At 40.1% G+C, this 20,909-nt stretch overlaps 1 protein-coding gene across 1 annotated transcript in view; it reads left to right on the plus strand.

Annotated features, from left to right (window-relative positions):
* Positions 1-5,408: 5,408 nt before the first annotated feature.
* chd7 (chromodomain helicase DNA binding protein 7) overlaps positions 5,409-20,909 on the plus strand; it is a 68,449-nt gene continuing 52,948 nt past the window's right edge. The window contains exon 1 of the mRNA XM_046407719.1: positions 5,409-5,735. The gene's annotated coding sequence lies outside the window, so the exon portion shown is untranslated. The remainder of the gene's footprint in view (positions 5,736-20,909) is intronic.

Consider the following 20,909-nt stretch of genomic DNA (forward strand, 5'->3'; position numbering starts at 1 on the left):
ATAATTAATAAATAATTTGCTGTTGCTTTAAAGAGCAGTAATGAGCCATTGATAAGCATAAATCCATTAGCTGCTGTTTATCCTCCAGCATTACATCTGCTTTGCAAAGTGCCAAGCAGCCGAACACTTAGATTTCCTATGTGCGACCTGTAAAACTAGGTAAATGTGTCTGAACGCTTAGCCTGGAAACATTTCTTCACATTACAGTGTTGTAAAACTAAAATCCTTTCATTGCAGATCAGACAGATGGGATTTGCTGTGATTAAAAAAGTATCCTACTCCCCTGATCTACTGGTTTTGAGATTACTTTTTGTTTTGTTTTGGTTTTTTTTGGAAGTGTTGAGAGAGAAACCTGACGATGGCATTTGATACTGCATACAACAAGTGAGTAGCTAAGCTGCCATAGCCAACCACTAACTCTGGATGGCTGTGTCAATAGCATGTGCCACATTCAGCCCACAATTATGAACTGTATGGGACTGAGCTAGCTCCTTAGTTCATGAGGAGAACCCAGCCAGTGGACAGTTTAACCACTTTGTCGGAGCCCAGTGAGGTTATTCTAAGGCAGTCTGGCTCTCTAACTTACATGTCATCTGGCTGATACATTTAGCAGATCAAGTTCACCATGTTAGTTTAGCATTTTAGCATGATAATTGTTTGTTAACCACACTGTGAGTGTGGCTTAAAACCTGCACAGTATCTAGACTGTAATTCATTTGCGTACAACATGTTAACATTTACAACTGCCCACGCCACTTATTTATGACGTATTGCCCTTTGTAACTGCAGATCATTTACTGACTTTTGCTGGAAAAGAAACAATTTCAGCATTTTGAAATTTTCCACAGCAAACCTTTTTCTTAAGGTTTGACTTATTGCTGATGTAATTTATGTTATAAAAGTTAATAAGTTATTAATGATAAACAACATGATTTTCAATTAATAATAATTGAATTCAGGTGGTACCAGTAAACCATGCCATTGGATCAGTGTGCACAATGGCAGGGTCCTGTATGTAGGAAAGCTAAATTGAATGCAATCCTTTTTAATATTATTAATTAAGTAATGTTAAAATGTCTTCCATGAAAAAGGCCTATGCGATGGTGCTCAAAGGAATTTAATTTGTGGTGCCAACAGTATTGGAAAATTTCTGTTAAAAAAACCCCAGCTGAGCATAATTTCCCAGAAAGTATCCCCAGTTACACCAGTCAACTCAGACCTCACATTTTTTTCAATGGGCTATTTCTGCTGTAAAACATAGTTCCATAGAAAAACTTACCTGCTTTGGACCCTTAATGGATGTACAAAATTTTTCCTCCAAACTATCAGAACAAACAGCAGTTTATTCTTGTAGAGTCTTTGAAACATTATATTTGTACCTCCTTGGAAGACATATTGGATAATAGAAATTTTCAAATTAATTTCAGCTCCTATACGTGATGAGCACAAATGAATGAGTGTTTGTGTACTGCAGACAAGAACCTCCACTATGCAGTTTGAAACTTAAGGATAGGGTTGCTCATGTCCAGAAATCCTTAGAATTTATACAAGTAACGCTGTTTTGTTGTCAAATGGGAGACAAAGTAAAATGTACAAAACAAAACAGTGCCTTAGCAATGTGTTCACCACAAGCCCCCAGAATAGATTCAGTGTCCTTTGTCATGTTTTCTCCAAGTGTTTGAACTCTAAACACACTGTTTCCCTCCAGTGCTTCTGAACGCACACCTACAGACCTCAGGTGAGCAACGACAAAAAAAAGAAAAACCTTGAGTGTGAAGGTTAATATTTTTAAGCAGTATAGTATTAAGGGGTGACTTACTGGCAGAGACTGATCAAATATAACAAATGAATATATTAAATGTAATAGCTCCCAAAGTCAGATATCAAAGACAGACATGACCAGTAAAAATGTAAAACATGCTTGAAGGTGTTCAGAAAAAGCAGCTGAAGGTGAGTAAAAACCAGTTTCATCTGTCGTTATGTTCTCCTTCAGAAAACTGGTTCTCCTGAAACAGACTGCTGCAGCGCACGGTGGATTTCCAATGAAGGTCCTATCGGTTGCCCAGGAGAATGTTTCTCTACACGTAAGAGAAAACAATTTTAGTGTGATGAACAGGAAAGAACGTTTGAAACGTTGAGAAGTCGCAGCATTTTTTGTTGAATTCATCATATCAAACCTTTTGTCTTCAATGCAGTCCATTTCATTTGATACAAAAATATCTCAGGGAGATTCATTTAGGGCAATGAAAACTGTCTTTTACAACTCTAGCATCATTAGTTTATCACAGTACAGGTGTTAAATGGTGCAAGAGGCAACAATACTGACTGTAAAACCAGTAATTTATCAAACCATCTATGTCTTATTCCACTAGATTATTATCTTGAGTACCAGACCACCCAGTGTAGGTTGACTGCAAAGTTATAATCGCTGCGGGATTGAAAACATGGTCCAATCAGTGGTTGAAGAGCTATCAGACCCTTTAGAAACAAGGTAACAGTAATAACTAATCCGGATTCATAAAACTACTTAGGTTAAGCATTTTAGCATTAGAAACTTTTACCATAGTAAATAAAAATACTTTTTTGAGAGATTTCCCATTGAAATGTAGCAGTAGAAGTCGAAGCATAAAATGACTACTGCTCGAGTAAATGTAATTAATTATCTTTCATTAATGTACACCAAAAGTACATATCACCACAGTCAACAACACTGACCAAAGGCAACACAGAGTCATTATCAGCTCGTTGATTGTGTTCTACTTTCCTGGAAAGCCTCTCTGGGAAATGTTTTACTTCTGCGCACAGCTTAAGTTGCACGAGGTGCTTGTTAACTGACATGGATAAACAGAACAGGGTTGTTGGAACTTAAATATATAAATAGGAGAATAAATTACTAAAAAATATCAACAAATAACATCTAAATTCTGCAAAACTGCACGCACTGACCGATCAATCCTTCCACTGCGTTAGCAAAACACAGTGTATCACAGGGTATATGTCAGGGTGGATACAGTGTATGAAGGAAAATAAGTTATATGCAGATAAGGCTTTCAGTAATGCAGTCTAGACTTTTCACATCTGCTCTTTCAACTTCACAATCATGCTATGATAACATAACTTTGACTATAATAAAAGCAGACACAATGTTCAAAGTGACAGATTACCTAAGTCAAACAAGTTTCAGGTCTCTGCATGTTGATTCTCAAAACATATTGAAATTGAGGCAGAAACACCAGGGGCTGTCTGAAAGAAAGCAAAATATGTTCCAATATCTCTGGAAATCTCTCAACAGAAAAGTCAAATATATTTGATTTGTGGTGAATGTGTGGCAAACATTGGTCCATGACTAAGAGAATATACTGTACATGACTTCCGTGTAAAACTTTTCTTGTGAGCAAAGTATGTTTTAACGTAGTTTTAGCTATAGCATATTCTATTGCAACTTACAAACTCATATTAGGAAGTTAGTAAGACGTGTTGTTTTTTTTAACAGAAAGGAGGAAGTTTGAAAGTAGACAAAGCGGTGTGTGTGTGTGTGTGTGTTCCCTCATGTGCATCATCATCATTTCATCATTTTAGACATAGAAAGGCACCATTTTAAACGCACTGTATCTTTTGTGCTTTTTCTGTGTAGTTATTTTATGGTCATATTTCTTCTGAATTGTGCTGGATTAATCTTGCATGGTATTGTAGCTACTTAAAATTTCTGTGGAAGTTAAAGTGTCTCCCTGCTACTCCTCTTAACCTCAGGTGATAATCACCATTACAATATCACCATATTTTTTTGTATTTACCGAGAGGAGCTGGGACAGACCTCATCTGAGCTTTGTAAGAACTGTTCTGATTTAACATTTTAGAGAAGCAAAGTCCCTCCCTTTCCTGCAGCCCCTGTAGGACCTTATTCCAGAAAACCAAATATGAATGGTAATTATTGAGGAGAAATAATCTTAAGATCCTGTTTGAATCTTGCCACGAATTACACACATGACTGTAACTTTCTTGACATGAAAAATTATCTTTTAAATTGACAAACATTATATGTGTAATTCACGGCACAATTTAGATGGGATCATCTGTTTCAAAGGACACTTTTCAAAATGGGCCAAAATTGACGCAGCAGAACTAGAGATATGTTTTATTCCAGACATTCTTCTTCCTTGTCAAAACCTGCCATCAGCATTACCCACAACACTGCTCCACTCGATTCATGTAACTGTAGCGATCTTTGTATGTGATGCTAGTGATGGCTAACGTAGCCTTGAGCCTCCAGCCTTGAGCACAGTTGAGCAGTGAGCTACAGAGATCTGGTAAGCTAACTTCTTTCTAACTTCACATCCTTATTTTTTTTATTTTTATTTTTTTACATTATCAAACACATGGTCTTTAGCCCCAACAACACTGACTCAAGTGACATCACTTGCTTTTTTTTACATATGTGCAGTGGGTTAGTACTCCCGAAGACCTGTAAACGGATTAGATGTGTAAAATTAAGGTCCCTTTTAAGACAACAATTACAGACAAAAAAAATGTGAACCTGTCCTTTAATTAATGCAAAACCACTCCACTACAACAGACAGCTTTGTTGGCAGAATAAGACAATAAGTAAATAATCTTTTCTAAATTTTCAACCAGTCCATCTAGATGAGCATTCCCCAGGTTCAGTTTCAACACTAGATGGATTCAATATACAGGACAACTATAGAGACAGCATTTATATTTTCAGTACAATGTATTCTTAATATCAAGATAAAAGAAAAGAGGCCCACCCCAACATATCTGACATTACAGAACTTATACTCATGTTTATCATAGTCAGCGCACAAATATTCAAATGAAGTTTCCATTTCCTGTTGGCTTGACATGTTTCCTGTGTGCACAATCATGGCGATGAAAAGTCTTGGACAACGTCCATTCACAGCCCAAACTTTTGACCAACTCTTCAACATATACACATAAGTATTAGTTTTAGTTTTCCTGACATGTAAAAGACTTGCTTTCCCCAACCATACACACAGAAAGGATGTACAAATCATCTTCCTCAGCATGAGAAACGGAGACTTGTGGGAGCATTATGGCAGAAATATGTACATGGGTGTTAAAGCCTCAAACATTTATTTATTTAGCAAAATATCAAATAAAAAATTGGATTATTTTCTATCTGGTTCATCATGATACATTAAGACAAATCACTAAACCATGTTTCCTAGCTAAGAACAGTATTCTCTCGATACTGGGATAGGAAAAAATGTTTCTGACTTTTTGAACTCAGTTTTTAACACCAAATTCTAGTCTAATTGACGTCTATGTATTTTTTTTACCATCCCTATGAGAGCTCACAGCGTCACACAGCCACGACGGGGTCAGTGACCGCGCACGCCGCCTGTTTATCTGTATGAGAGGTCCTCGGGAGCGCGCCCCCCCTGGCCGAGGAAGGTGAGCGAGTGTCTGGAGGGGAGGACTCGGGAGCGCGACCAGCCGAGGGATCGATCGGATTAAACTCGATTTGAGTGAAATTAACACAAAGGAGAGAAGAGCAACGCACACTATTCGGCGAGGTCGCGGATGTTAGACACGCCGGAGAAATATTTCATGAAAAACAAACTTGAACTTTTTTTTCCCTCTGTTTATTTATATTCCAAACGAAAAAGGACCACGGTGGATTTTTTTTTCAAGCAAGCGGAGATACTAACGAGGAGTTGATTTGATAAAAAGCCCGAAGTGACCGAGCTTGTTGGGTAAGCTAACAAATGCCCGTTTTGAGTGAGTGCAGTTTAAATTTTGTTAAGCAGAATTCAGTACGAATGTAGTGGTTTCATTGTAACCACTAATGACAAATTAGAATCGTTTAACTTAAATTCTTAATAGTTTATCGTACTTTTTTTAACGCAATCGGACTCTAATCCGGCATGCGAGTTGGATTTTCAGCCCGACGGGCATTTCATTCAGAGCTAACTCACTGGAAAGCTTAGGGTCGGGGCTGCTGTTTTTTGGCTTGTGTTTTATTTTTCATTTCAGTAGAAAGTCATTGAAGGTCTATGTAACGTTAGCTGCCATGCCGACATGCTAACAATAGCAAGTTTAGCTTTGCCACCCGCTGCATCGCTCATACACACACACGCACAACAGTCCCATTAGTTAGTTGAAAAGTGGAAAGAGAAATTTCCACCACATCACGGAGACCCTCTCTCTTTCTGAGTCCGTTTCTCCGACAACTTGTTGAATTTTGCAATATTAAATATTGACTTAATTTAGTTTTGAAGTGTGACTGTTAGCCCAGTTAGCTAATTGTGTTGAAGCCTCTAGGAGACACGAGGTGGCTCGAGCGTAGAGGTGAGTCACTGGCCGACTGATTGAGCGGAGCTTTCTGAGGCAGATTCCCAGCGGAGAATACTTGGCATATATTGCCAAAAAACGCTTCGCCTGCGATCTGTTAAAATGTTTCTATGCAAAAGTACTCATAATAGTTGTGTTTCCCCTGAATACTTGTGATTTAATGGAAAGGGTATAGTGTGAAGTGTCCATAGTAGTCGCTAGTTTTATGGACGGAAGGGACAGAGCAGTGGAGGAGAGGAGGGGGAGCTGTGAGGCCAGGCGGTCATTCCATACAACCGTGTTTTTCACATTGTTTCTGCCACATCTTACATTACCAAAACCCCTCTAGAAGGTAGGAAAAAGGTATGTCGTCACCGTGTGCAGATTTGAAGTGGAGAGGAAAGTGTTTTACTGAAATAAAAATCGAGATGAGCGAATCGTTCCATGGTCCGGAACGACGTGCGAAATGCCGCTGATAGGCTAATTAGCTGTGCTAGCCGCTGGAGATTAGCCCAGCGCTAGGACACAGAAGTTCAGCTAGCCTGCTAGCCAGCCCTCATCCCCATTGTGTGAGAGCGAAGACCACTTATTGCCCCCTTCCCCCTCCCAAGGCTGTGAAATTAACTTTTCACATCTTATGCTTCACTTTTTGGCGAGGTTAACAAACAAAGTAACGCCGAGTCTTTTGGCTTTTGTTATGGGAGCTTGTTTGTGAGTGACATTGTATCCGGTGACCGAAGTTTGGATCCACTATGGCTACACTTGTTACTCGATGTGGACGGGAGAAAACGCAGCTTAGAACACCTGCCGGTGTCCTTGTACTTCTTGCTAGTTACAGCAACACATCCTCTCTAAACACAGACGGTTGCGTTTTTCCCTTCTTTACATCCTGACTATTGCGTGTGTTCTTGCGCTATCGTGCCCTCTTTCTCCATTATGTGTTCTGTAATCGGTCAACTTGCATAATGGTCACCCTGCCGCTCTCACGCATCTTTAGCTGCGCTGTCTCCGGAAAGGAAAAAACTAAACGGCATATCCTCAAAACACACACGCACTGCCATTCATTCTGAGTTGGTGGTTTTGTTAAGTCTACCACATTATGTGAACATGGGCCGATTCGTCATTTTCCTCCCCTTGTATGCAATGGAGCCAGGAGCTGCTACCCCCACCACCTTGTGTTTGTGAGCCAAGATGGCAGCTAGTCATGTTTAGCGGGCCACAGAGGGAGAGATAAGAGGCCCCGACCACACACACACACACACACACACACACACAACATAACAGATGTTCAGCACTACTTGGTCTCTTTCCCGTTTGTCTCTCTGTCTTTTCTTGTGGTTGAAGTTGAGGCACTCTTCCCCCTTCAGCCACAAGGCTGCCCGAGTTTGTTAGAAAGACAGTTTGGACTGAACTGGAGTTTGGAAACATCGTCCCCTCCCGTTTTTATTGAGTGACATGTAGTCACAGGTTTGATCTGACTATTGAATTTCATATCTTTTAAATTCAGATTTTTTTGTGATGGCTTAATTCAGGAAGGTTGATGGTGGCTTTATTCCTTTTTAGGAGAGAAGCTTGTTTTTTTGTCCAAACTGAAGTAGGCATTCCTAGAAGTTGGTGGGGAGTGTTGGTGACCTTGGAGTTGCTTGTCTTCGCCTTGTTGGTAGCCCTTGGGGTTGAAAATCCATGGCATGATGCATTGAGAAAAACTGGTACAAAATAATATAGGCATTAACTTTTGAAATGTTAGAGGACGGACTGTAATCTCAATAAGGACTAGACAGATTATTGGTCTGATAGTCAACTTTTTTGGAGTATTAGATTAGGCCTCGCTCAGTGTCCTGTCCACAACAGTATCTAGTTACATGTCATGAGTATATTCTATCAATACTAAATAATATGAATTTGAAAATTAACTAGTAAGTAAAAAGATCAAATAAATTTAGTCTAGTATAAGTTATGGTGTGTGTGCCTCCAAATTGTAGTGGAGTGAAAGTGTAAAGTATTATAAAATGTAAGTTTGTAAATAAAATAAGTAAAGTAAAAGTACCTCTAAATTGTAATTTATTTGTAATTGTACTTAAGTACACTTCTTAAATAAATTGTAGTTACTTCAAAATTTTAACATGAAAGATTTTCAGTTTTACTGCAAATGTATGTTTATCTTTCTCCTTGATTACCGACAATTAGCACTGGTCCTGAGAAAATGCTGTCTGATTCGTAATCTAAATGTTGCTTAACAGTTAGACGATCAGTGACCTTAAATTATCGCTTGTGTGTGATTTGTTAGTCCTGTTTAACTGTGTAAAGCAAAACCTCGTCTCTTGTTTCTTTTTTGAAAATATTTACGAATTTTGTTTATCCTGTGTGCTCCATACTCTAAAGTCACAAATATTTAGATTTTTTTTGTCATATTTAAAAGTTTCTTGATTACCATTTTCAGTCCATTCCCCCGACATGGCCTTACACACACCCAGGGAAATCCCTGCTACCATACACTGGGGCTACGATATGAGGATACACCACATGTAGGAAAGTGATTCATATTCTGTGAAATGCAGCATTAAGATTCACCAGTTAATTTAGATTTCACAGAATCACACAATGCAGTTGCTGGTGGTAATATCCATTCACTGATGCTCCTTCTCTATATGTACGTCTTCATTATCTTATCTGAACACATTCGAGCTAATACATGTGACCATAAAGATTTAGCCATGCTGTGTTTGTCATGGCCTTGTTCATTCAGTCAGTTCAGCTTTTGGAAGAATGAAAAAGACACTTTATTTGGAACAGGTGTCCATCAATGTGTCATATTTTTAATGAGCTGTTCCCTGTTATTTTGACCTATGAATCATTAGTGTGACCAGCTTTGCTTATCTGAACATTTCACTCGTAGTATGCCATCTTCTGCAGATCTTGTGCACTGTTTTCATTGTAGTTCAGGATAGCTCAGAGACATATATTAAAACTTCAAAAAAAGTGTAGGACGAGGAGAGGTTTAAGGCATAATAGGTGTGCATGTGTGCACGACAGAGAAGAGGAGAAGTCAGTAGTGCCCTGACAGCATGCAGGGAGCATTATAACTTGTACTGATGTTAAAAATCAAACTTCAAACTTTATTTTGTCAGTATATTTTTTTTACATGCACTGGAATTCTTTCTCTGCATTTAACCCATCACTGATTGAAACACACACACATATGTTGTCCTGCGGCGGTTATGAAAATGTTGTTAATGTCTTTGTGTCTTTGTCCATTTCATCTGATTTTACTCTCTTTGCTCAGGATTATCCTCCAGTGTGCTTTGCTCATTTGACTAGAGAAAGTAGGGGGGGGGTATCTTCCAAAATTGATTGAAACGGCCCTTTCACTGAAGTTAACAGTTCACAAAACTTGTCACATTAAACAGCAGAACCTTATCTCAACACAGATTTGTCTGAAGGAAAGCAGTGGGCCTGTGATGGGGCCCATGATTAGTTCTTATCAAAAGCTCGCTTTCAAATTTGCTAAATTGATTGTGATTACATGAACAGTGCAGCTCAATATTTGGAATAACTGCTCAACTGGAAGGAACAGCCTCTGTACCTCAAAGTAATATATTTTAACTGAATAGTACTTTTAATTACTTTAAAGGTGGAAATTCCGCTGTGGCTGTGGGGAAATGTCCCGAAACTTTGCAAAATCAGTTTTATACTCCTGCATTACTTACACGGTTAGCTTTCAGTCAATTACAAAGTCTCTTGTAACATTTTCCTCAGTTTAACAATAATCTGCTCAAAGTGAAAGCTGAGCAACAGCTCGTCCTTTGGGGACTTTTTTTGCCAATGCTTCTTCTTAAGAACAGATAGAGCGTTCTCTCAGGCTGTGCTGTCTGTAGCCGCTAATTGATGAAGTTGACATATACAGAGCCTAAAACAGGGGGTTATACCCTCTTGTCAACATAAAGAAACTCAGCAATGTAATGTATAACTTTGTTATTTATTATGATACTGCATCTGACCATCAATGAAAGCCCACTTATAGTGTGTCGTATGTAGAAATTGAAAGTTGTAGGTTGATAAACTTGTATTGTCTTTGATTTCACTTCTTACACAACTAAACTTGCAAATACATTACTTTTATTAAAACTGAATGTTATAGATGGAAGGATAAATACAGAAAGCACTATGACCAGGTTTCATCACTTCATCACAGGTTTTCATTCACTTTAGTGAATTAGGAAGCAATGGCTGCAAGTTTCTGGGGAAAATCTAAACCATGGCTGGTGGAAATTGATTTATTAGTGATACAACTGAATAGTTCGCATACATGACAGGAATTGTTAAATTATATTTTTGAGGTCAATGTGAGTTACATTTTACCAACTGGACTTTCCTGAAGCCTGTCCACACTGCAGTTTTTTCCCCCAGTCAGACATCTGAATTTAAAAATAGACATAAACATCAGAGGTTTACAGTTTTGACCACCAGGTTTAAAGATCAGTATTGCACTGACATATTGTTCTTTTATAAGGTATGAAGCACCTGATGCTACAGTGCTCCTGTTGGATGGTGACGTGTTGAAAACCTGGTGTTGGGTATCTGAGCCAGAGTACTGGTGTTTGTTAGGGTGGCCATTTTGTCTCCTGTCATCATGTGTCGTGGATGGCAGCCCTGTTAGCAGAATTGAGAAGTGGTGCTGTTGTTTGTCTCCCTCTCTTTCATCTTGCCATCTATTGCTCCACCTCCACCCCTCACCCACGCACCCACCCACCCCCTTTCTGCCCATACATGAGCTCCCTCCCTCTTCTTTCCACTCTTCATTTCTCACCCTTTGCATCTCTTTCTCTCTCTCCATCTTTGCCTGCCCGTTTCCTCCCATCCCTTCCCCCTCTCTTCAGTCCTCTCATTTCCAGCCAAAAGGTTAGTGGGGGTCTTTAGCACTGTGGTGACATTCAAAACTGAGTGTCATCACTGTCTCTCTGATCTCTCCCTCTCACCTGTCTCTCCCTCTGCTGCCTCTTTCCCTGCACTGTCCTCCCCCATCCCCCCATCCTCCTCCTGCAGTGAGGGCCTTCTGGACCAAGTGCTGTGCCTAGAGGAAAGGCTGGCGTTAATACAGCTCTCAAGTGTTTGTGTGTGGGCTGTATGTGTTTTCTGTGTGCATGATAGAGGAGATGGCTTGTCAAGTACATCTCTGACCCATATGTGTGCAAGCCTTTTAATCTATCCTTGACCTCGACTCGGTGTTGATATGTGGCATATCCTGTTTTTCCCTCTTCATCCGTCAGCTCGTGTACACTACTGGCCCTTGCTGCTGCTGGGAAACAAATAACAAACCTAAAACCTAGGACACTCCAATGAAAATATATGGGAGTTTTGTGTCATCAGCTGCTGATGAATCCCATTGCTGAAAAGTGGCGCCACGAAAATCTCATCAGTTTCCCTAGTATAATGGCACTGTTGTGGCATCCATGCATCCTTCAACCTTTCTTCATTTTCTATCACCATTTCTCCCCTCCATAGATTCACATGGGTGACGAAAGGTTAAGTGCTGCTTGCTTGTGGAATCAACATCCAGTGAGGAAAATGGTGATGGATGCAAGGTTAGAGAGGGGAGAGAGAATAAATAATACAATAAAGAAAATAATAAATAATGTTAACTCAAAGCGAAGAAATATGTATCTCTCTAGAAATGTAAATGTCTTCCCATCACACCTCTAAAATAATACTGTTTGTCGGTGTGTGTGTTGTGATAGCTAAGGTTAGTACTCGAATGACCAGCACCAGCAGCTGGATTTTCATTGTGCTGAAAAATAAAAAAAATAAAAATGAAGAGCTGTGGAGATACTGAGCTGGATTCGAGCCCACATTGAAAGACCTTTTGATCCTGCTCAGTACTTTGGCACTGGAACGAGGGGTGTTTGTATGTGTCCCAGGGGAGAAGTTAGCCCACATCTTTATCGGAAGGACTCAGGAAGGTAATTGGTTGTTAGCAGACGGGCAGGCGGGGCATGGAAAGGAACTGGCCAATCTCTGGGGGACATGTTCCAGACCCGCCTGTCCCATTGGTCTAAAAGGGCATGTCAGTGGCACTGATTGATTAGGGAGGTGTGGGGTAGCCTTGTCTATATTCTGTGTGTGCCTTCTTATTTTGTCTCACATAAAGGGATAGTTCACCGTTTTCAGCATTGTGGGAAATTTATCATGAAAACCCCTTCTTTGGGAACCTGTATCTTATTCATATTACGTATGAAAATCTAGACTGTGAATCAGAAAAGTACTGTCTACGATGTTCTTATTGTTCAGAAATGTTTCCAAAGTTTCATCTTACTTTCTCTGCACAGGGATGACAAATCGCTCAACAGTCCAAAACCGCTGGTGATTTTAGACTCCAGCTTGCAACGAATCCTGTAGTTTTTGAGAAGTCTACCCCTTTGAAAATCTCACAGGAGTTATAGGGGTTTCCCCAAAGCCAGTAACAGAGGTAGTGAGCCACTATGATAACTCATTTGCATCACTAAACCACAATTTCCCCCTCACCTGCAAAAGTTTGATCTCTGATTTTTCATTTAGATTTACACCCTCCACGTTGAATTTCAGAACAAAATTCAAACACCGATCTTGAAATACTCACACAAAAAAGAGCAGCGAAGAATACACCTCTGATGTTGCCAGTTGCTTCTAAGAGCCGCGCAATTTAAGAGGAGGAGATGTGACCATGTGTCATTGCACGGGACAAATTAAAGATATAGTTGAGGCGAAACAGTCCAGTCTGATGCACACAGGAATAAAATCGTGAAAGGGTCAGTATTACATCATCTGAAATGGTCTGACTGTGGGTCAGACCCTACAGCAGCCTCATAGTTAAATATAAGATGAACAGCTTTCTTGTATGAATGGAGCACAATGTACAGGTATTATATAGCTCAGATCAGAAACCTGTTTCTTGACCGATCGTTTCCATTTTTATGTCGTCCAGTCATGTCGTCCAGTGCAGGGTGGGAAGGGTGGGGTTGTTGCATCACAGCACACTAGTGAAAGTCTAGTATGGATCAAAATGAGAACTACAATTACAGTCTAGACACAGGGTTTTTGTCAAAGAAAAATGTGACATCTTGTTTTTGAGGCTATTTTGAGTTTTTATTTGAGTTTTACACAAATGCCTAAGGTGAACCTAAAGGTACTACACAGTCTATGTGCAGGCTATGAAAAAAATGGGCCTTTGGTCAGTGCGACAACATCACAGCATCTTGTTCTGTTCAACATTACCATTGCTATTTGGGGGGAGGGGTATCTTAAGAGACAGTAAACTGGTTTATAATTAAGGATTTAAAGTTCACTCGTGCCGATTAATGACGCTCAGTGGGGGGCATACCACTCTATCAGAAACCTCTCTAAATGCACAGTTGGGAGTAGATTTCAGAGATTATTTTTATAACCTCTTATGAAAATAGTTGTGATAGTAAGTTAGTGATGCTTTAATAATGGAGAGGAAAAACGCAATCATCGATCATCCCTTTAGTGATCGTTATATCATCTGTTTGCCTATCAGCAAAGCCCACTATACTCAACTACAAAATTCAGATATTGTGTGTGTGGGAGGGGAAATACTCTGAAGAATAAGCATTGAATGGATTTTCAGTGGTGATGAAATATAGATGGTGAATGTTTGGAATATAAGTGCAGCATAAGATAGAGCTTCACAGATCTGTTAGAGACATCACTTTGGCTCATGCTATACCTTTAAGACCTCAACCCAATAGGATTTAAAATCGGTTGTTAATCTCACCACCTGCAAAGGCGTGTCAGGATGTGAGCAAGTATGTCTTGCGTAGCTTTCATGACTTGGATCAGCCCTTTCAAAGTGATTATGAATACATTTTCTACATTAGTAGATGAGTCAAGCAGACAAGTCAGGTAATCATAAGGGAACACAAAAAGCATTTCACAACTGTTTGAATGGCAGTAAATCCTTTCTCTCCATCACATGTGTTGTACTGTATGTATAATAAGTATGTGTATCACAAGTTTTAGGTGATCCACAGCTGTAACAGAGTCACTGTTTGAGTCTATCAGGCTTGCATTCTTCCCGAAAGACTGCTCACCTCATCATCACCACTAAATATCCTTGTCTAGGTTAGCCTTTAATAACTGCGGCGCAGCCAGAAGAGATCATGCAGTGAGACTCATGATCTCATGTCAGTGTATTGAACACAGTGCTGCTTGAGAACAACTCGGTGTTAGAGAACGTGAATAGGTTTCCATGCTGGTTAGACAAAATATAAACTGGTACGGTCTTCGAATCTGAAAGGTTTAGGGCTGATCATTTCTGAGAGGGTTCTGAACTTTTTACAGTTTCAAAACCTTTATAATAGAATTTATGGACTATATTAGTAAGGAAGGCTTGCACTTTTTATACAAAGAAATACCAATGCAGAGAATACACACTAACTGATAGCATAATAATACATTTAGACTATTTTCCAGGCTGTAATTCCTTGTTTTCTGTAATTCGTCGTTTCCATTCCTCTTATCGTGTGTCATCATCACATACGCTCCTGCATCCGTCACTTCTTCACACACTCACAGATGCAAGTGATTTTCAAAGACTAGATGGTTTCAGAGACCTTTATAACAGGTTCTTTAGCTCAGTGAGCACATGCATACATACACACTTGCACACTACTCGCAGGTTCCTTGGCCACCCCCTGTGGCCTACTTCTCTCTCTCTCTCTCTCTCTCTCTCTCTCTCTCTCCTCTGTCCTGTGCTTGTCTCTCAGCCGGACTCTCTGTCCTCGGGGATCTGACTGGGAGCCGGCCAGTGGTTTTTCCTACCACATGGTAAAGGCAGGGAACAGATTGGATAAACACAGCCCTTTCCTGCTGACCCAACCCTCCCCGAAACACACACACACATACACACACACTCCGCACTCCACACACACACACACACACACACACACACACACGCTGTCCATTAACGAAGCAGCCGTGCGTAAAATAACCAGATTTTCTCTAGCTTCACTGCTTCTCTTTCTTCTCTCGCTTTCTTGGACCCCCCCCTTCCTTCCTTCCGGGCCTCAAATCCCAGCCCCAAACACACGGCCCTGCATCCCCTCACTTGAGTGTAATTACACACACAGCTAGCCAGCTCCTGCGTGCTGTCCTCCATTGGGGAACAAAGGTATAAATTATAGCGGCTTAGATCCTCTTGGTAATGGGGGTGGGTGGGTGCACACGTGTTCTCCAGAGGAAGAGGGAGATCACTCGCTTCTTCAGGTGCCTAGTTACGTTGTGTCTGCTAAGCTTTTGGTGTAGTATGTTTCTTTGGCTTTGTTTTGTTTGTCTGTGCCTGTGTGTCTGTGTCTCTGTGGAAAAATGGTATTGTTGACATGGCAGAGATTTCCTGTAGTAAAGCCTGGAGGCTATAGACAGTTTAGCTGCCAAACTTTCAACGGCGCAGAGAGGACTGCATTGAGCCACTGTTGGCTAATCTCTCCTCGTTCTTCCTTCCTTCACCCCACATTAATACTGCATACACAGAGTGATTTGGACCTGTTTATGATGAAGTATGGTGTGAAAAGTTAGTTATGGCAGATTAAATCAGCAATATTCCTTGTTTTGTTAAATGTTTTGTTAAAGAAATAAGGGAGGGATCTTTCTTAGTTCCAAGATCTGACTTGGTGTTTGAAGAAAAGGGGCCATCACATGCAAATTGTCCTCCAGATTCTTCATACTGAAAAAGAAAATATCAAAATTAACATAGACTTTCAAAAATGAGCGGAAAAGGGACAAGTGTGCCTGCAGGTTTTTAAATCTTGATGACTTCATTGACCGACACCATTACTCAGACTTGGAGGACCGGTTAGTTACATCAGCTGATTGGTTGGAGTCTAAACATGGACACTTGACATTATGCTACACGATGACCAGGCAACTGTTTTACAGGTATTGTCTCAATGTTAAATAGCCAACAAATGTAAGTAGTACAAGTAAGATATTGTACATTGCACTACACAACACTGGTCAGCTTTCCAGTAGTGTAAATATACATCTAGGTGTTAATTTCATTACATGATCTTTCTGATTTTGGCTGGGCATTGGTGTTTTCATGTGAGGTCTGTGTGGGTTTCTGTCAAATGAAGGCCCATGTCTAATACACTACAGTGTAATGTTGCTGGCTGCCAGAAAGGCCATTCAGTTGCTCTAACTTGGCAGTGATATTCTGTGGTTTCGGCTCAGCTGAACGGATGGCCTCTAATTGTGGTTTGACAGAGCTGCACAGTCAGTGTGAATTCCTGGGCCTTGCTGGTTCATTCAGGGTTTTAGCCAGTGTATTGCAAGCCCGGCAGCCCATGGGGTCTGACCATTAGCGAATATTGAAAACATGTATTTTGAGATTAGAAACAAGAGATTTCTGTTTTTAACAGCAACAGTGTTCTTTACCCTCATGGTGCATAAAGGGACATTGAATATTTGACACTTTTATCACAAGTTAACACTATGAAGTAATGTTAGCTCACTAGGCAAACAGTAAGGAATAGGTTCAATGAGGTAGAAGCCAACTGTTGTTTATAACTGTTTACTGTTGGCCAAATATTGGAGATATGAGGAAGAGACTGCCACTCAGTCTGCTCCAAGGCCTAACTTCTGGGGGGAGCACTGTTCATTTATCAAGTCTGCTAAATCTGTATGTGCCACTTCATGATTACTTCTGGTTTCAAGTGAGTTTGAACTTGTGGAGCTAATTGTGAACAAATGTGCTTACTGTGGTGAGGGGCAGGTGGATTGGTGTGCAGACATTCATTGTAGTGGAGTTATGTCCGGTAACTAACGCGGCTAACATGAAGCGTGCACCAATATCCCTTAGCTTGGCTTTAGGCGTCAACATAAAAGTCTTGTTTTATTCCCACCATGTGAGTAAGAAAAGACTCAGTGGATTAGCTTTTGATGGAAATTTCCCCACAACTGGAAACTCTCTATACTATGTGTGTGCGAAGTTGACCATTTTACTTAGGACTGCTTTCTCTACAAAGACCAGTACACAGCAGGATTCGCTTCAAAACTGGAGCTCCAGGATGGATTGATATCGCCTTGGAACTTGGTACTAACTTTTTGAAACACATGAAAGCCGTCATTCTCAAAGACAACTGACTCTCTCACAGAGGCATTTACATATGATTTGGATAGGATTCCCCTACATATCATTGAAAATATTGTGTGTGGTGATGCAAGTTAAAACTGGAACAAAAAGGACAATCAACAAAGAATAACTGGAGGAATCAATGGCAGTGGATGTCGACCTTCAGGGTGATGCGGGTCACACATAAGCTAAATAGCATGTTGGATCACATGTTGAATTTTCAGATGATTTTTAAAGTGAAGCTATGCATGTGCAAAAACAAAAAAGCCCAGAAAACAACACTGCATGGTTCACCTTGACTGCTTCAACTCCATTGTAGGGGGAACACTGTCTTACAGTGATAATGTGGTATGTGTTAACATGTCAATCTGTAGACTCAGGTAGATTTACTTTTGAGTACCTTTTCATTACAGTTATGTGATGGATTGTCTTTTAGGAAAATATTTGGACATTATTTAGGTTTTTCATTTCATGACAACAGCATGCATGACGTTACTCTGCATTAGGCAACTCACTTAATGATGCCTTGGAATCACCTGAAAAAGTGCCAGTGGTACACCACTAATAAGGTAGAGGTCAAATGTCTTTTGCACATGGGCGACAGTTTGTTTTCTTTTCTGTCAAGCCATTGTCTCCCCCGAGAGTTACGCCTGTTGTTTCAAGCTTGATCGTTTACAGGATGTAACCTCTGAAAACGCTGATAAACATCATTGAGGTCTTGTGAAACCACATAAGTGAGCTTAACTTCTCAGTTGTGTTACTATATCATCTCTTGGTGTCACTGGGCAGTTCAGGCAGGACAGGTACCCATGGGTCTGATTTGCTGCCGGTATCTAATAACTGTGTTAACCACCTGGTACTCTGTCGATTAATGTGTCAATTTATTTACTCAATTAATTGATTAATAATTTCATAAAGGAAAAAAAAGTCAAATCACAGTCACTCAGGCCCACGTTGACCTATTCATAATGTTTTTGTGGTACCAGCAGTTCAAAACATTATTTAAAGATATGGTTTAATAGAAGAGTAAGAAAACAAGAACAAAATCACAATTGAGGTGCTGGATCGAGTGAATCTTTAGCTTTTCTATTTTTGCTTATAAAACGGTTAATTATTAAAACTGTCAAAGATTAATTCTCTGTCAATCAGCTAATCGATTGGATAATCGTTTCGGCTCTGCTGTCTTGTGTTTATCTCTGTTGACAGCAGAAACACACAACAACAGAGCTCCTCATAAATGCTACCCAGAGTGAGCAGTGCTTTCTGTACTGCTGTACTGTGCCTGTCAGACTGTTGTGAAGTTGTCTGACCGTGTAAAGATCAGTGACAACATTGTAATCAACAATCTTTCTCTATCAAATGAGTGATTAGAGCAACAGATTGCTGTGACTTAAATTTAGCTTTTAAACACTTCTGTTTCACCTTTGTCTGATTTGATAATAATTAGCTATGATGCTTAGATGACTGATGAGGCAGTGTTGGTGTGAATGTGTTGCTGTAGCTATCAATGAGAAAATGAAATCAGAACCACAGTGTCTAGTGTGAAGGCTTACCAGATGCAGAGACGCCACACAGCACTTTGATGCTTCTTTGAGGCAGTTTGCCACCTTGGATTAAAGAAATCATTTGCTCCTCTATTGTGATGCTGGTGAGGTGAACAGTACCAGTATGTGTGCTTGAATGTACTTGGTTGGCCAGTGCTCCACAGTATGTTCCCAGGTGAGGGTGGACAGCGCTGTATTTTTTCCAGATGTGTGGTGGTCTGTGGTTGCCAATGGCTGTTAGTATGGAAGCGGTCTTAACACCTTTGGACTCCCCACCGCATGTGTTTTATGGCAGGGGGAGGGGAGTGTGGACGGCTAAACGCCTCATCCCTTGATTAGATTTGATGTTTAAAGCGGCACACTGACCGTTCACCCAATTCGTTTTGCAGCGACAGCTGGGCGTCAATGCCCAACTGTGCATGTGTTTGTGTGTGTGTGTGTGTGTGTGTGTGTGTGTGTGTGTGTGTGTGTGTGTCAGAGGTAAACCTATTAATCAATTTGGCTGATGAATCAGGCCATTTTACAAACTACCAACTCAGCTTTGATAGTGGCCAATGGCTTTGTAGCCTCTAGCAGTCAACTTCTCAACTGGAATTAGTGACTGATGGAAAACAGTAGCTTGAAAAACAGAAAAAAAGGATATATCAGGCTATGATACAGATTTATTTCACTTTTTAAAAATATTTTATATTTATTTATTTGTCTTTTTAGATGTTCAGTTCAACAGTTATCCAGTTTTTAATAAAGCTGAAATTTGTTCATTTCTGATAGTGTTAAATTCTTTTCAAAGAGGTAGGGTGGGGTGATGGCTTTATATCAACCTTTTGAAAATGCACTGCTGTGAGAAAGAGATGAGAGCTCGATTTTGGTTGAAATGGCAGAGGGAGTAGAAAACCAAGCTGAAGAGAGCAGAAAACATGCACACACAACTTTTCATGAAGTTTCACTCAGGAATAGAGGGATGAACAACACTTCAGAAAGAGACCAAGAGACAGGAAGCTTATACAGCTAATACAGCAATACATTTTTGCATTGTCGAGTTCATGGTCTAATGTAGTGTGCATCTCACTGAACTGACAGGAAATCAGTTGCCTTCATAGTAGCTTGCTGCAGAGGATGTGAAATTACACTCAATTACTCTCACCTGCCAAACACATTTGCACATGCCTTTTTTTTGTTTTTGGTAGGGATTGAAATGCACAGGAAGTGATGTAACTCAACAGTGCGGTTGCTAACACTACTTTGATATACTAGTCTAACATGGTTTCTTTATTGGCAACAGCTGAGTCTCTGAATCTCTCTAACTGTAGAGGCTTTGGGTTTCTGTTGGGTCGTCGTACTAAACAAAATGTTTGAATGATGCAGTAGATCTCTGATAATTCAGATGTACAGAACAAATTAGGGATTTAACTGGTGGATGATCCTATTTTCGATTTTATTGAATACTGTTCCATGCTAGCGTATGTCTTCAGTGTTTCAGGTACTGTGGAAAATACGATGGTGTTGGTCTCTTTGGTGCCCATACTGTTTTAGCAATCGAGCCATTAGCTCACAGAGTTTATAGTGCATTACATGCATCCATAGAATCACTGCTTAAATAGACAGCTGTGCCTTAGTACCACTGTAGAGGCTTTAAGAAGAACAAAGAAATGTATGGAAAAGTGTCTGTGCACGCCTTGCCTGCCCTTGCATGTTGCAGATCATAATATAGCAAAGAGTTGAGCAGCACCTGTCTTTGTGTTGGCAGCTTGTTTATAGTTCAGGGGAACATGGAGAAAAGGGCTTGTTAACTGCTATTTACACAACAAGAATGCATGCTCACACCAAGCACTATTGAGACTTGAGGTTGAGGAATGTTGTTTTACTGTGGTCCTATGTCATGCCAATAGTAACTGATAGCTTACTACTAAATGAAAAGACTGAGTTCTTTA

The sequence above is a fragment of the Scatophagus argus genome, chromosome 13 (genome assembly GCF_020382885.2).
Source record: "Scatophagus argus isolate fScaArg1 chromosome 13, fScaArg1.pri, whole genome shotgun sequence".
NCBI classification, from domain to species: Eukaryota; Metazoa; Chordata; class Actinopteri; family Scatophagidae; genus Scatophagus; species Scatophagus argus.